Here is a 16967-nt window from a genome sequence, read left to right on the forward strand (position 1 = left end):
GTATTTTCCGAAATACTGCCTGTACCACGTGCCATGCCAGAGAGGCAATGGGAGATTAGGGAGGTTAATAAGTGGCTCAAGAATTGGTGTAGGAAGGAGGGGTTTGGGTTCCTGCAGAACTGGGCCGACTTCTCAGTTGGCTACAGGTTCTACGCTAGGGACGGGCTGCACCTCAGTGGGGAAGGTGCAGCTGTGCTGAGGGAGAAAATGGCTAGACGGTTAGAGGAGTGTTTAACCCCTTCATGCCGCAGCCCTTTTTCGTTTTTGTGTTTTCGTTTTTCGCTCCCCTCCTTCCCAGAGCCATAACTTTTTTATTTTTCCGTCAATATGGCCATGTAAGGGCTTGTTTTTTGCGGGACGAGTTGTACTTTTGAAAGTCATCATTGGTTTTACCATGTCTTGCACTAGAAAATGGGAAAAAAATTCCAAGTGTGGTGAAATTGCAAAAAAGTGCAATCCCACACTTGTTTTTTGTTTGGCTTTTTTGCTAGGTTCACTAAATTCTAAAACTGACCTGCCATTATGATTCTTCAGGTCATTATGAGTTCATAGACACCAAACATGTCTAGGTTATTTTTTATCTAAGTGGTGAAAAAAAATTCCAAACTTTGCTAAAAAAAAAAAAAAAAAAAGCGCCATTTTCTGATACCCGTAGCGTCTCCATTTATCGTGATCTGGGGTCGAGTGAGGGCTTATTTTTTGCGTGCTGAGCTGACGTTTTTAATGATACCACATTTGTGCAGATAAGTTCTTTTGGTCGCCCGTTATTGCATCCATTTTAATGCAATGTCGCGACGACCAAAAAAACGTAATTCTGGCGTTTCAAATTTTTTTCTCGCTACACTGTTTAGCGATCAGGTTAATGCTTTTTTTTATTGATAGATCGGGCGATTCTGAACGCGGCGATACCAAATATGTGTAGATTTGATTTTTTTTTTTTGTTTTATTTTGGATGGGGCGAAAGGGGGGTGATTTAAACTTTCATATTTTTTTTTATTTTTTTCATATTCTTAAAAACATTTTTTTTTTTAACTTTTGCCATGCTTCAATAGCCTCCATGGGAGGCTAGAAGCTGGCACCACTCGATCGGCTGTGCTACATAGCAGCGATCTGATGTTCGCTGCTATGCAGCAGAAATGCAGGTGTGCTGTGAGCGCCGACCACAGGGGGGCGCTCACAGCAGGTCGGCATAAGTAACCATAGAGGTCTCAAGGACCTCTATGGTTACCATCCCGATACATCGCCGACCCCTGATCATGTGACGGGGGTCGGCGATGAGGTCATTTCCGGCCGCCCGGCCGGAAGCGGCGGTTAAATGCCGCTGTCTGCGTTTAACAGGTTAATAGCGGCGGGTGAATCGCGATTTCACTCGCCGCTATTGCGCGCACATGTCAGCTGTACAAAACAGCTGACATGTCGCGACTTTGATGTGGGCTTAGCGCCGGAGCCCACATCAAAGGGGGAGACACGACATGCGCTGTAATAGTACGGCGCATGTCGTGAAGGGGTTAAACTAGGGAATGGGGGGAGGGTATTCATTTTAAAGGAGGGGAAGATAGTGCAGATAGAGACCTGGGCACAAATAAGGAAGATGGGGATGGCGGTGGCATGGGGGGAGGGGTTAGAACAATTAATAATTTAAGAAGGAATAGAGGTACAGAGCGTTACATAAAGTGCATGTATACTAATGCCAGAAGCCTCGCCAACAATAAAATGGAGGAATTAGAATTAATGTTGTTGGAGCATAATTATGACATGGTGGAGATATCTGAGACATGGCTGGATGAGAGCCATGACTGGGCTGTTAACTTGCAGGGCTATAGTCTGTTCAGAAATGACTCAATGGATAAGCGAGGGGGAGGGGTGTGTCTGTATGTAAAATCATCCTTAAAACCCATCCTGCGTGATAATATAGGTGACCCTAATCAAAATGTAGAGTCCCTGTGGGTGGAGATAAGGGGAGGGGGAAAAATAATAAATTACTGATAGGGGTTTAGTTATAAGTCTCCAAAAATAATGGAAGCAATGGAGAATATCCTCATAAAGCAAATAGATGAAGCTGCGACTCAAGGAGAAGTCATTATTATGGGGGACTTCAACTACCCTGAAATAGATTGGGGAACAGAAACCTGCAGTTCCAGCAAAGGTAATCGATTTTTGACAACTATGAGAGACAACTACCTTTCACAACTGGTTCAGGACCCAACAAGAAAGGGGGCACTGCTAGACCTAATATTAACCAACAGGCCAGACCGCATATCTATATAAGGGTTGGCGGTCACTTGGGGAATAGTGATCACAAAATAATAAGTTTTCATGTCTCCTTTAATAAGATGCGTAGTAGAGGGGTGACAAGGACACTAAACTTCAGGAGGGCAAATTTCCAACGGATGAGAGAGGATCTTGGTGCAATTAACTGGGACGATATCCTGAGACATAAAAATACACAAAGAAAATGCGAGACGTTTAATAGCATCCTGGATAGGACCTGTGCACAGTATATACCCTATGGGAATAAACATAATAGAAATAGGAGTAAACCAATATGGCTAAATGGAGCTGTAAGGGGCGCAATAAGTGACAAAAAGAAAGCATTTAGAGAATTAAAGGAAGTAGGTAGTGATGAGGCATTAAATAAATACAGAAAATTAAATAAATTCTGTAAAAAGCAAATCAAGGCAGCAAAGATTGAGACAGAGAGACTCATTGCCAGAGAGAGTAAAAATAATCCCAAAATATTCTTTAACCCCTTCACCCCCGGAGCTTTTTCCGTTTTCGTTTTTCGCTCCCCTCCTTCCCAGAACCATAACTTTTTTATTTTTCCGTCAATTTGGCCATGTGAGGGCTTATTTTGTGCGGGACGAGTTGTACTTTTGAACGACATCATTGGTTTTAGCATGCCGTGTACTAGAAAACGGGAAAAAAATTCCAAGTGCAGTGAAATTCAAAAAAAGTGCAATCCCACACTTTTTTTTTGCTTGCCTATTTTGCTAGGTTCACTAAATGCTAAAACTGACCTGCCATTATGATTCTCCAGGTCACTACGAGTTCATAGACACCTAACATGACTAGGTTATTTTTCACCTAAGTGGTGAAAAAAAATTCCAAACTTTGCATAAAACAAAACAAAACAAAATTGCGCCATTTTCCGATACTCGTAGCGTCTCCATTTTTCGTGATCTGGAGTCAGGTGAGGGCTTATTTTTTGCGTGCCGAGCTGGCGTTTTTAATGATAGCATTTTGGTGTAGATACGTTCTTCTGATCGCCCGTTATTGCATTTTAATGCAATGTCGTGGCGACCAAAAAAACGTAAATCTGGCGTTTCGAATTTTTTTCTCATTACGCCATTTAGCGATCAGGTTAATGCTTTTTTTTTATTGATAGATCGGGCGATTCTGAACGCGGCGATACCAAATATGTGTAGGTTGGGGGTTTTTTTTATTGATTTATTTTGATTGGGGCGAAAGGGGGGTGATTTAAACTTTTATATTTTTTTTATTTTTTTCACATTTTTAAAAACTCTTTTTTTTTTTACTTTTGCCATGCTTCTATAGCCTCCATGGGAGGCTAGAAGCAGGCACAGCCCGATCGGCTCAGCTACATAACAGCGATCATCAGATCGCTGTTATGTAGGAGAATTGCAGGTGTGCTGTGAGCGCCGACCACAGGGTGGCGCTCACAGCCACCGGCGATCAGTAACCATAGAGGTCTCAAGGACCTCTATGGTTACAATGGAGGAGCATCGCCGACCCCCGATCATGTGATGGGGGTTGGCGATGCGCTCATATCCGGCCGCACGGCCGGATGCGGTAGTTAAATGCCGCGGTCTGCGTTTGACAGCGGCATTTAACTAGTTAATAGCGGCGGCTGATCGCGAATTCACCCACCGCTATTGCGCGCACATGTCAGCTGTAAAAAACAGCTGACATGTCGCGACTTTGATGTGCGCTCACCGCCGGAGCGCACATCAAAGCGGGGGTCCCGACATGTGACGTACTATTCCGTCACATGTCGGGAAGGGGTTAACTACGTAAATAGTAAGAAACTAAAAAATGATAGTGTTGGCCCACTTAAAAATAGTCTGGGTGAAATGATGGATGAGGAAAAAGCCAATATGCTAAATAACTTTTTTTCATCAGTATTTACACAAGAAAATCCCATGGCCGACAATATGATCAGTGATAACAAATATTCCCCATTAAGTGTCACCTGCTTAACCCAGTAGGAAGTACGGCGGCATCTAAAAATAACTAAAATTGGCAAATCTCCGGGCCCGGATGGGATGCACCCCCGAGTACTGCAGAAATTAAGTACAGTCATTGATAGACCATTATTTTTAATCTTTAAAGAGTCCATAATAACAGGGTCTCTACCACAGGACTGGCGTATAGCAAATGTGGGACCAATATTCAAAAAGGGGACAAAAACTGAACTCGGAAATTATAGGCCAGAAAGCTTAACCTCTACTGTGGGTAAAATCCTGGAGGGTATCCTAAGAGATGCTATACTGGAGTATCTGAAGAGGAATAACCTCATGACCCAGTATCAGCATGGGTTTACTAGGGACCGTTCCTGTCAGACAAATCTGATCAATTTCTATGAAGAGGTAAGTTCTGGACTGGACCAAGGGAACCCAGTGGACGTAGTGTATATGGACTTTTCAAAACCTTTTGATACGGTGCCACACAAAAGGTTGATGCTTAAAATGAGAATAATGGGGATAGGGGAAAATATGTGTAAGTGGGTTAAGAGCTGGCTCAGGGATAGGAAGCAAAGGGTGGTTATTAATGGAGCACACACGGACTGGGTCGCGGTTAGCAGTGGGGTACCACAGGGGTCAGTATTGGGCCCTCTTCTTTTTAACATATTTATTAATGACCTTGTAGGGGGTATGCAGAGCAGAATTTCAATATTTGCAGATGACCCTAAACTCTGCAGGGTAATCAATACAGAGGAGGACAATTTTATATTACAGGATGATTTATGTAAACTAGAAGCTTGGGCTGATAAATGGCAAATGAGCTTTAATGGGGATAAATGTAAGGTCATGCCCTTGGGTAGAAGTAATAAGATGTATAACTATGTGCTTAATTCTAAAACTCTGGACAAACTCATGTTCAGTGGCCAGTGTCAGGTTGCTGCTACAAAGGCAAATAAAATAATGGGATGTATTAAAAGAGGCATAGATGCTCATGAGGAGAACGTAATTTTACCTCTATACAAGTCACTAGTTCGACCACACTTAGAATACCGTGTACAGTTCTGGTCTCCGGTGTAAAAGACATAGCTGAACTAGAGCGGGTGCAGAGAAGAGCGACCAAGGTTATTAGAGGACTTGGGGGTCTGCAATACCAAGATAGATTATTACACTTGGGGCTATTTAGTTTGGAAAAACGAAGGCTAAGGGGTGATCTTATTTTAATGTATAAATATATGAGGGGACAGTACAAAGACCTTTCTGATGATCTTTTAATCATAGACCTGAGACAGGGACAAGGGGGCATCCTCTACGTCTGGAGGAAAGAAGGTTTAAGCATAATAACTGATGCAGATTCTTTACTGTAAGAGCAGTGAGACTATGGAACTCTCTGCCGTATGATGTTGTAATGAGTGATTCATTGCTTAAATTTAAGAGGGGACTGGATGCCTTTCTTGAAAAGTATAATGATACAGGTTATATATAGATTCCTTGATAGGGTGTTGATCCAGGGAACTCATCTGATTGCCGTATGTGGAGTCCGGAAGGAATTTTTTTTCCCCAATGTGGAGCTTACTCTTTGCCACGTTTTTTTTTTTTTTGCCTTCCTCTGGATCAACATGTTAGGGCATGTTAGGTTAGGCTATGGGTTGAACTAGATGGACTTAAAGTCTTCCTTCAACCTTCATAATTATATTACATTACCTCCACCATGCTTGACAGATGGCGTCAGACATTCTTCCAGCATCTTTTCAGTTGTTCTGTGTCTCACAAATGTTCTTCTGTGTGATCCAAACACCTCAAACTTGGATTCGTCTGTCCATAACACTTTTTTCCAATCTTCCTCTGTTCAATGTCTGCGTTCTTTTGCCCATATGAATCTTTTCCTTTTATTGGCTAGTTTCAGATATGGCTTTTTCTTTGTCACTCTGCCCTGAAGGCCAGCATCCCGGAGTCGCCTCTTCACTGTAGATGTTGACACTGGCATTTTGCGTGTACTATTTAATGAAGCTGCCAGTTGAGGACCTGTGAGGCATCAATTTCTCAAACTACAGACTTTAATGTACTTGCCTTGTTGCTCAGTTGTGCAGCGGGGCCTCCCACTTCTCTTTCTATTCTGGTTAGAGCCTGTTTGTGCTCTCCTCTGAACGGAGTAGTACACACCGTTGTAGGAAATCTTCAGTTTCTTGGCAATTTCTCGCATGGAATAGCTTTCATTTCTAAGAACATGAATAGACTGTCGAGTTTCACATGAAAGTTCTTTTTTCCTGGCCATTTTGAGAGTTTAATGGAAGCAACAAATGTAATGCTCCAGATTCTCAACTAGCTCAAAGGAAGGTCAGGTTTATAGGTTCTCTAATCAGCCACACTGTTTTCAGCTGTCCTAACATACTTGCACAAGGGTTTTCAAGGGTATTCTAACCATCCATTAGCCTTCTTACACAGTTAGCAAACACAAAGTACCATAAGAACACTGGAGTGATGGTTGTTGGAAATGGGCCTCTATACACCTATGAAGATATTGCATTACAAACCAGACGTTTGCAGCTAAAAGTCATTTACCTCATTAACAATGTATAGAGTATATTTCTGAATCACTTAATGTTAGCTTCATTGGAAAAAACTGTTCTTTTCTTTCAAAAAGAAGGAAATTTCCAAGTGACCCTTAACTTTTGAACGGTAATGTACTTTACCTACTTAGGTAATAATATTGTACTATAGTTAATCCAGTGTTCAGACACCTTCCGTTACTGTGGTTTCCAACTGTAAAATCCAGCTATGTCCTCACTTACGGGGCCAAAATGAAGGGTAACAGCCCAAGGGAAAGTCTCTCTTTCAGTGTTGCAATGTTTTAGATATAGCTTTAACTTTTCATCATTGGAATAAAAATGCGTTATTTAGAAGCAGAATTGCTTAGGGTTATTGCCATGTTTCCTTTATGGATTTGGTGAGTTGACCAAAGCCCACTAGGAGTTGTGTATCATGGATTGATCCTCTAATCATGTCAGTATGCAGAGCAGTACTTAAAGGGAAACTGTTAGCTCCAGAAACAAAGTTTATAATGGTTAATGTACAGGTAACTAGCCCTTAAATCATGCTTGGCTGCCTTACTAGAGCAACAGCTGCACGGAGAAATTGAAATATTATTCACCCTACTGACATGTGCTTCCAGTCCTCTTGGCCGTGCAGAGGGCTGAAACAGACTCTCACTACACAATGAGTGCACTGTTACCACTCCCCGATAAGCTGTCAATCAATGTTCCCCTGAGGGATTACAGTGCTTACATAGTATACGGAGCGGTGGCTATTTCTGCTCCCTGCACCACTCCAAGGATAGGAAACGGGCAGCTGCAGGAAGAATGAAATATAATTTTCTCCCTGTAGCTGCTGCTCTAGTAGCACAGTCAGGTATGATTTAAACCCTTTTTACCTGCAGATTACCTCTATACCTCTATATCAGTAGGTGAACAGCACTTCTGTTTGTGACATATATTCCCATTAATGGAAACCAAGCATTCCCAAACAAATGAAACAATAGCAGTGTCCGGTACACAGTTCCCAAATGTGGGAGGGCCTGCAAGGGTTAATTTTATATCCCCTCACTCAATCTTTGTTATAAGCTGCAAAGTGCGTGTAAATCACACCAAACACAGTCCACACACCCCGGCTACACAACACGCTGCCACCACTCATCAAACCAATGGGGTGATGAGTCCCTGAAATATGCTAATGTATGACAATCAAAAAGGTCACCCACTGTCTGAAATACTATGGATTCTTTAGAGCACGCAAACTTATTAACATTTTAAGCTTTAATATAATAAAATACAGTGCTAAAAAGAAAACCTAAATATATAAAAAGAGAAAAAAATGAATAAAACGACATACAAATATGCAAACCAGTTATAAAATAAAAAGTGAGAAATAACAAATACCTAAAAGTTTCCGTCTAAAGTGATTGTTTCCTTGAGGGAAGGAGAAATGAATTATCAATTTATAACCAACCTCTGCTGCCCCCCACATATGATCACCTTTGATTGTGCAACTCCGCTTTTTATACACTTGGTTCTGGGCTCATATTTACAGGACGGCCTAGATTGGAATATTAAAATTGCTGTGTTATGACAGGACCGCGGGCTAATTGAGGGGCGAGCACCTTGCACTTTAAATACTTTGTGCCTCCCTCACCGTCCTACATACAGTAAATAGGAAATATTCAGCTTGGTCACAATGACATCTGCTTACTCTTGGAAGCTGACTCCCCAAGCTGAGGGGTCATGGTTGACACCTATGTATTGTCAGCAAAAGCCCCCTTTGTTCTGAGTTCCTGTAATCCAAATACCTAGAGGTTATACCCTTTGTGTAGCGACAGTCCTGTGCATGGTAGACTTGCACAGCAATGTCTGAAATGAGTGATCATAGCATTCGCTAAGGTCAAACCCTTGCGAGGAGCCATTTGTCTTCCATGGGGCTCCTGGTGATGAGGGACCCAAACTCTGTTGGCTACATCTGTTATTAGGGGCTGTGCAGATCTGAGCAATGATCCCATCTACACACATTCTATAAAATTGAGTAAATGGGAATATAGAAAGAATATTGGAAAATGTAGGAAAAATAATACACGTTTATAGTCTAGGTTTGTCAAAATGTGATATATGGCAAGTTCCAGTCTGTCTTGTGGGTTTTAGATGCTGCTGCACACAGGTTCCAGTATGACTGCATGGGCTTCAGAAGAATAGAAATGATGGCAGCTGCTTCTTATTACAAGTTTAATACATGTATGTTTGATCTCCAATCTGTATGGAAGTGGAAAGCTGCTCGTTTCTTACTGGGAACCAGCTGACAGACTGAAAATATGTTGATTTTAGAAGTCTGAGCTGGAGTTTGAGGCTGTCCTGGCAGAATACTTCACATAAGAGGGCAGTGTGGCTCCACGAGGAAGCGAGCGCCTTCCTAGCCGAGGAGCAGACACTTGCAGCAAAGAAAATAACAGCTTAGCAGGCAGATTCTTTGAACTCAGGTGATAAATATTTTCAATGTATGGTTTCCTAGCAGTGAGACACAACAGGATATGCGCGCTTACGTGTGAAGTTTTATATTACATAAACAGCTATAATTTGCATTAACATAATATACAATCGTCTAGATATTCGAGTGGTTAATTTCTGGACTTCTGAATCTTCAAGCAGGTTTCTGGACTATTTTACTGGTTTTATTTCTGTACACGTGTCCTCTACTGTACATGCAGTATATCTAATTCTTAGGCACACACAATCAATTGCATAGGACTTTAAAAAATAAGAAATAAAAAAAGTCTTTATCACTTAATGCAAAAACAGAACAGGTAAGAATTAGTTCTTTTGGACAAAACTTTCTGCGCATTTATTGGCTTACTTTTTTTTCTCCTTTTTCTTAATTGGTTTTTTGATATAATCGTTATGAATCAGTCAGCCCATTGTCGAAATGGACAAAGTGATTCCACAGCTCTCTATCAGTAATGACTTTTAAATGGAGTAGCATCATGTAGGAGCAGAGACCCTGATTCCAGCAATGTATCACTTAAAGTGAACCTGTCACCAGGTTTGCCAATACAAGTTACTGCCACCACCTTTCAGGGCTGATATGCATCATTCTATAATGAATCATTCTATAATGCTGTATATCTGCCCCGATCCAACCTGCAAGAGAAGAAAAATAACTTTTATTATACTCACCTGCAGGGCGGACCGGTCCGATGGGTGTCACTGATCTTGGTCTGGCGCCTCCCATCTTCTTGCAATGCCACCCTCCTGCTTGCTTCACAGGCTCCCCAGCATCGCGCTCCTGCGCAGGCGTACTTCTCCGCCCTGTTGAGGGCAGTGTATAAAGTCCTGCAGTGCGCAGGCGCTGGGCCTCTCTGACCTTTCCCGGCACCCGCACACTGCAGTAGTTAATATCGAGTTACTGTATCAGGTGACCAAAATGAAGGGAGGGGAAATAGTGGAGAAGCTGTTGGTTCCAGGTCCCTGCCAATGGAAGGTTTTAGAAATGGCCCATTTGCATGTTTTAGGGGGACATCTGGGGGTGGAGAAAACGCAGTAGAGAATAATGCAGAGGTTCTATTGGCCGGGGTGTAGGTCCTGCCCAACCTGCCAGATGACCGCTCCCTCTACTCACTTCCAAAGTCCCCTAGTTCTGTTACATGTGATAGAAGTCCCATTTGAGAAGATTGCCATGGATCTAGTGGGTTCTTTAGTCTGCACAATGGCACCAATACAATTTGGTGGTTATGGACTATTCGACCCAGTACCCTGAAGCAGTACCACTAAGAAACTCCTTGGCCAAGAGTATCGCTCTGGAACTTGTTCATATTTTTGCATGCACGGGTCTGCCGACGGAGATTTTGGCAGACCAGGGAACCCCTTTCATGAGCAAGGTAATGAGGGAGTTGTGTAAGGTCCTTCAGATTGCCCAGTTGTGAACCTCAGTCTACCATCCGCAGACAAATGGCCCAGTAGAGAGCTACAATAAGACCTTGAAGGTGATGCTCAAGAAGTCCCAGTCTGGACCATACTTTTCAGTGACCTATCTGCTTCCGTTTCTGCTCTTCTCACTCAGAAGTTACACAAGCCTCTACTGGCTTCTCACCGTTAGAGCTCTTGTATCCACAAGGGCTCCTGGACATTGCAAAGGAAACCTGGGAAGCTGAGGTCACAACACACCAGAGCGTCATAGAGCATGTTACAGGAGAGTATGGCAAAAGTAATGCTCATCATGAAGGAGCATCTTCTACAGGCACAAATGGCACAGGCAAGGGTGTATAACCGTTTAGCGAGAGTGAGGCAGTTCAAGTCCGGGGTCCATGTAATAGTGCTTATCCCCACATTGGAGAGCAAGTTCCTAGCCAAGTGGAAAAACTGAGCAAGGTGAATTATAAGGTACACCAGCCAGGCCGAAGGAAGCTGCACCAAATATACCATATGAACTTTCTCAAGCCATGGTGAGATCGGGAGTCACTGGAAACCCCTTGAAGCCAACCGCAAAACCACCTTGGACGATGTCATCATTGCAGAAACTCTAATGCCGGCCCAGAGACAACAGTGTTTGGAACTGTTGCAGCAAAACCGTGACCTGTTCTCAGAGTTGCCAGGGTATACGCAGGTGGTCGAGCATGACGTGTTGACAGAGCCACACGTAAGGGTGAACCTCAGGCCCTATAGAATTCCCGAAGCACTTTGGAAGGTAATAGCCAATGAGGTGAAGAGGATGTTAGACCTTGGGGTGATTGAGGAGTCGGAAAGTGGATGGTTGAATCCCATCATCTTTGTGCCGAAAATGGAAGAAGAGTGGCAATTTTGTAATGATTACCGCAATATGAATGAGGTCTCCAAATGTGATGCATATCCAATGCCTCGTGTGGATGAACTCATTGAGAGACTGGAAACTGCAAGGTATATTACAACCCTCGACCTGACGGACTACTGGTGGATTCCCATGTCCCAGAGTGCCGAGGAGAAGACTGCCTTCTCAACACCTGATGGGTGTTTCCAATACACCAGAATGCCCTTTGGACTGCAGGGGGCCCCGGCAACCTTCCAGAGGGCGATGGATCGGCTCCTGGGTCCGCATAAAAAGTATATTGCAGTCTACCTGGATGACATTGTGGTCTTCAGCCCTGACTGGGTTAGTCAGCTAGCAAAGGTACAGGCAGCCTGGACGTGTTGAGGAATGCGGGGTTCATCAAAAACACCCAAAAAAGTGCCATAGGGGAAGAAGAGGCCAAATACAATACCTAGGCTATGTCGTCGGGGGGGGGGGGGGGCGCAAGTCAAGCCACAGATGAACAAGATTGAGGCAATCCAGAAGTGGCTAGAACCACTCGATTATTACTGCCGGTTTATCCCAAGGTTCGCCATGATTGCCGCACCATTGACAGACCTCCTTCAAGGCACAATATCGTTAATTAGTCTGCTGAGACAGAGGTGACTTTCCAGGAGCTGAAGCAGGCTCCGTGTAAACATCCGGTTCTAGTCACATCAGAGTTCAGCAAGGAGTTTGTGGTCCAGACAGATGCATCAGAAGTCGGCTTGGGAGCTGTGCTGACTCAGGAAGTGAATGGGGAGGAGCATCCCATCCTGTATCTGACCCAGAAGCTTTCTTCATGTGAGAGAAACTATGTCATCGTTGAGAAGGAGAGTCTAGCCATAAAATGAAATGAAATATTACCTGCTAGGCCGTAGGTTTAACCATGCCCCTCTGAGGTGGTTGAGGGAAAAGAAGGGTAAAAATGCTCGGGTAACTAGATGGTTCTTGGGCTCCAAGATTTCACTTTTCACGTCGAGCATAGGCCAAGAAAGTTGCATGGGAAAGCAGATGCCGTGTCCAGACTCCCCTGCTTAGCGAGCAAAAATGCCAAAACCCCTGGCTTTGGGCTGGGGGGGGGGAATATGTGGCAAAGTCACTGGTAAGGTAATAGAGGGGAGATATGTGTCATTGTGCTTAATGGCATCAGTGCTGTGAATCCAGAGTATTTTCCTCCAGCACGCTATGTGTTGTGAGGGTTAAGTTAGTTGTATAATGGGCTGGTTTCATGTGGACATTCATAGAGAGGGAGGGAAAATGTCCACTTTATGTCCACCTGCAGAGCTGCCAGGACCTGTGTGATGTCATGATCATGTGGTTAGTTGCATGATGGAAAGAGTCACTTGATCTGGGGTTTTAAATAACTGGGCTCTAGAGGCAGTCTGGGTCAGCTAGACTGGAGAGTATTCTCCAATGGTTTGGTGTCCTGAAGAGTCTGAACCTCTATTGTTCCAGAGTGGGTTGCCACTAGCAGAAGTATGGACTGTGTTGCAGTGTTTTTGGGGTTTATTTGCCTTCTGTTTTAGCCAGAAAGGCGGCATTTATTTTTCTTGTTGGTTTATGCCGCATAACAATAAACGAACCGAAGATTTAAAGAGACAGTGTTCCTATTTTCTACCTCTGTATACCGCCATGTGAGTTGAACTACCACAAAGCATACATAGATGTGACGGTGAGGTCTGGTTTTCTAAATTTGGACACTTTGGCAATGTAAAATACACTCCCCTAATCATTGCTAAAAACTTGCCGCACACTTTTTTTTCTTTTTTTTAAGCACCACCATTCCACGGGGAAACAGTAAAGGTTGTTTACAGTAAAAGCTAAAACCAGAATAAAATGAGTAGAAGGAGAAGGTTTTTCAGTGATATTCAATGGCGGCAGTATGAAAGCAGACTCATTACTTGCAACAACAAAAAATGCTTTTATGTGTGGAGAGATCATAAAAGAAAACAGTATTTTCACATTCTTCCATACAAAACAGAATAATCCAAGGTTAGTGGATGTGTGTGCTACGCATGAATGAATAAGTAAGCAGTTATGATTCACATAGGTATGCAGTCAGTATACACACACGGGGGTATTAAAAGGCCAAAAGTGCACCCCTCTACCTGAATACAGTTATTCATGATGAAACGCTTACTCACCTTACATGATATCTGCTTGGCATGATAAGCTTGGTTGGATATGTGTAATTTTTTCATAGACATTTTTGTTTTTAAAGGTGAAAATTTAATGGTTGAGGGGGGGACATGTCATAATAGTCATGCCAGTTGTTTGCCATAACTGCATTAAGACATGGGTTTATATACACATACCCCGATTAGACTTATTGGCGGAGGTTGCCTTTTGACCTTTTTTTTTTTTTTTTTTTTTGCAATTTTCTAGTGTGACAAACACCCAGCCTGAGTATCGTTATGATGTTGTGTGGTTACTAATGGATGTGTTTTTGTCGCTAACTTTTGATCCCTCCCTGGTAAAGTACTTCCTCCGCTCTCTACAGACCACAAATCTTACATGCCACAAGCTCTTTTAGAGAAAAGTGTTAATCCAGTGTAGCGCTGCAAGTCTCAGATGTGGCTGCCAAAAAATAATTCATAGTATGCATGCTCTAGTAGTGTTCAAGTGCTTCATTTTAGGAAATAATAGATGAAAATGGAAACTTTTAAAAAGTAATTTGTTTGCTGTTTTGTTATTTTAGAAATAGGCTGCCATTCTTTATGGCTTGGTACAAGGGAGAAGAGGCGAAAGCCTGCTACAAAACATTTACTATGTCTCTCACCCAGGCAAAAATGACAAATTTCATTTTTGACCAGACCTACAGCTTCCTACTGGTCTTCAAAGTTTCATCTACTTGAGCAATTCTGCTGTGGAGATCCTCTAGATCAGCGTTTCTCAACTACAATACTTAAGAGCCACCAACAGGTCACGTTTTCAGGATTTCCATAGTATTGCACAGGTGCTAATGTCTTCACCTGCTCAAGCATTAATTCCATCACCTATGCAATATTAAGGAAATCCTGACATGTTGGTGGGTCTGGAGGACTGGAGTTGAGAAACACTGCCCTAGTGTCTTTTACCAGGCTACCGCTAAAGATAGCTGGCCATGACAATGGTGCCGTGCCGTCATGAGCTACGTAGTAGAAATCCAAAAACATCAACAAATAGTGATCACAGAAAAATGGAAGTAGATTGTTTGTATCCAGTTTTGTTGGATACAATGCACCAAAGTTACTTTTACACTTGTGATATACTTGAAAGAGAGCAGTGAATTTCTCACCACTGTGTCCTCTCCAGAGCAGTTTTTGATTACTCTGTAAATATCATTAGAGTTCGGTGTGCCACTGGAGGTACCATGTTAACTGACCATAGATAGAGATGGGCGGACACTTGGATGTTCGGGTCCGGCGGGTTCGACCAAACAGTTACAAAAAGTTCGGGTTCGAATACAAGAGCAGAACCCAGACCCCATTCTCTTGAATGGGGGGCCCGAACATCCAGTGTTTGCTGCCCTGTGATGTGCATGACTGCGCAGCAAACACCGCTTCTGATGGGTGGTGAACTCATCCCCACCGGTCCGAGAGCCGCGGTTCCCGCATTGTCAGAAGACAGCGTGAGTGCTCCGCTGTGATTGGAGGTATAAAGTTTACCTCCGGTCTCTGGTCTCAGCTGATGGGACAACTGCTCCCATCATCTGACACCTGCTGCCGCTAATAACAGAGAGCGCAGGAGCGATGGGAGTATTCATCTGCCGCTCCTGCGCTGTGAATAAAAAATAATTTAAAAGAAAACCTGGGGTGGGTCTCCCTCTACTCTTTATAACCAGCCTTTGTGTTGCAGCTCTCAGCTGTGAGTTTTACCTGGCTGGTTATCAAAAATAGGGGGAGTCCACGGCAGGTTTTGTAAAATGATTTACAGCGCAGGAGCGGCAGATGAATACTCCCATCCACTGCTCCTGCTCTCGCTGTTATTAGCGGCAGCAAGTACTCACGAAGCATGGCTTCCTGTTGTACAGATTGGTCTGCGGTGTGTATTGCAGTGCAGGGAGCCAGCAGTTCCCTGTTCCGCAATACATTTCAGCTGAATGTGCGTCCTCTGATGCACATTCAGCTAATAGGTGGTGGTGTCAATGGACCCCTCTCCTACATGGGCCCAGTTGTAGTCACACCCTTTGGGACTTCCATCGTTCTGCCCATAGCTCTGATGCTTAGAGGCACAGCTGCCTCTGCTGTCAGCAGTGGAGTGCCCATCTCAGACCAGCGTCTCCACCATCCCAAACCGTCATTCATTCAGGAGCACATCACCTCCAGCAAACCAGAATCCGTGAGGTAGGGGAGCGGTGTGCTCCTGAAGGTATACCCATTACATGGTAGAAAGATTTTAAACCCAATCGTACAAGCTGGTTCCATGTTAACATGTCTCATTCAAAGCACAGTTGTCAAAGGTCTTTGATTTGCTTTGTGTAGCAGATTCCTATGGAATAAATCAGCTGTTATAGATTTTGTACAACATGGTGACTAAGATTTAGCTCGGTCTTGCTTTAGTCTCATGAGGGACAGCAGCAACACACCGTAGATTTTGTATGTTTTTCAGCTACGTGTGTGTTTGTATCCCCCACCAGTGAGGAGCTGGGTGTAATGACAGTGTGTACAGCTCTAACCAATATGTTGCAGTGTATATTTTAAAAGAACATGTAATCTAGGAAATGCTGTGTAATCTATGTGTAGTATATTATAGAGCAGGAAAGCCAACCAGATTGATATACGGGATTGTGAGAAAAGATTTAGCATAATTTATATATTTAATTAATGAAATCTCAGATCATTTGTAACTTGGCAGTCAAGGGGGTGGTGCTAATCGCTGATGGACAGCCTCCCCGGTGTGTGCATGCAAGAATTATTGTCAATCACGGATTAGGACAGCTCCATTAAGATGCAAGCTACAGTACACTAAATATCTAAGGAGTGATCATTGTTTTTAGTTAATAAATCAATAGTACACATGAAAACAAGCAATTTTGTAATATATCTTATCAAAAAAATCTGTTTGTCTTCACCAGAACTGATCAGTCATTTTCAAAATATTCAAATCTTGGTTAAAATCTGTGTTTGGGGAAGACAGATTGTTATATTGCTGAGAAAGGAGAAGGCAGTTGGTGCTGATGAGATCCTATGTATCTGGGTGGGTGGGGGAGGTGGGAGGAGCTCTGCCTCTAGCTCCTCCCTCACTTGTACATAGAATTTTATCAGCACCAACAGTCCTCTCCTTTCTCAGATTTTACCCGTGAATTGAAAATTTTGAAAATGACTGATTAGTTCTGGCGGAGACCGAAGCAGATTTCTCTCATGAGATATATTGCAAAGTTTCTATTATTGATTTATTAAATAAAAAGTAAAATGAAAGTTACTCTTTAAGTTCCCTTTAAACAAC

At 43.1% G+C, this 16967-nt stretch overlaps 1 protein-coding gene across 2 annotated transcripts in view; it reads left to right on the top strand.

Moving 5' to 3' along the window:
• ARHGAP10 (Rho GTPase activating protein 10) overlaps positions 1-16967 on the top strand; it is a 348249-nt gene that overhangs the window by 206781 nt on the left and 124501 nt on the right. The window lies entirely within an intron of this gene.

Source organism: Ranitomeya variabilis, chromosome 1 (genome assembly GCF_051348905.1).
Source record: "Ranitomeya variabilis isolate aRanVar5 chromosome 1, aRanVar5.hap1, whole genome shotgun sequence".
Taxonomy (NCBI): Eukaryota; Metazoa; Chordata; class Amphibia; order Anura; family Dendrobatidae; genus Ranitomeya; species Ranitomeya variabilis.